A 902-nucleotide genomic window follows, 5' to 3' on the forward strand; every position below is an offset into this window, starting at 1 on the left:
CACAGGTAGGTCCATTGTGGCGGGCAGGGGAGCGGGCGGGCTGCTTTATTGGCTGTTTGCTGTTCCCCTACTCCACTCCACTATTTGACTGTGGTGCTGCATCAATCAGTGGCTGGCTCAGGTGCAGCTCTTTAACCTACCTAGGAGGGAGGGCGGAGAGAAGACAAGGAAGGTGAATGAGCTGTTCCAATGTGAAATGCCAGAAACACAGAAACACAGACGACACAAAACAAGAGGTGGCAATCTATTCATTAATTGCATTTAATCAATGAACTCATTATCACACATGACTGTACAAATGCATTGTCCAACAGGTGTTGAAATAATGGGATTAAAAGGGGAGATCCCTTCAGAAAGACAGAAACAATGGCAAAGAGAAAAAACACTTTTGGAATCTGATTTTACTCAACACATAAGGAAAGGGTGCACCGGTCCTGGAAATACTGCAATACCAGGTCAATGCGTGGAGTGGACAGAGCAAGCTCTATTTCCATCTCCCTGTTCTAAAAATCCATTTAATATATGGTCCCCAGATAGGGGACGTATCAGATATTAAACTGATAAGAACAGATTTTTGAGTTGACTACCCCAACAAAGGAGGTAACCGTTTATTTAAAATTTTGAACAAATTTACAATAAATCAATACATTTCAACAAAAATTTACATAAATTTACAATCATGGTTTTTTAATACAGATAAATACAAATTGTCAAATAAAAACAATTTATAAAAGGGCACTTGGTGGCATCATATTATGGAACTCCATTCACTTAAAAACCATTTTCTACATAAAACAGGAGAGAGTTTTTTATCTAAAAGAAAATATTTGTACATTTCATTAAGACAAATGGCTAAAACATCTTCCACAGCTAAAACTTCACGCTTAAATAATAAAATGTTT

At 37.6% G+C, this 902-nt stretch overlaps 1 non-coding gene across 1 annotated transcript; it reads right to left on the reverse strand.

The window, feature by feature from the left end:
• Positions 1-418: 418 nt before the first annotated feature.
• On the reverse strand, positions 419-604 carry LOC142653723 (U2 spliceosomal RNA). The gene has a single exon (XR_012848640.1). It is a non-coding gene; the product is annotated as a U2 spliceosomal RNA (small nuclear RNA).
• Positions 605-902: the final 298 nt, after the last annotated feature.

Source organism: Rhinoderma darwinii, chromosome 5 (genome assembly GCF_050947455.1).
Source record: "Rhinoderma darwinii isolate aRhiDar2 chromosome 5, aRhiDar2.hap1, whole genome shotgun sequence".
Taxonomy (NCBI): Eukaryota; Metazoa; Chordata; class Amphibia; order Anura; family Rhinodermatidae; genus Rhinoderma; species Rhinoderma darwinii.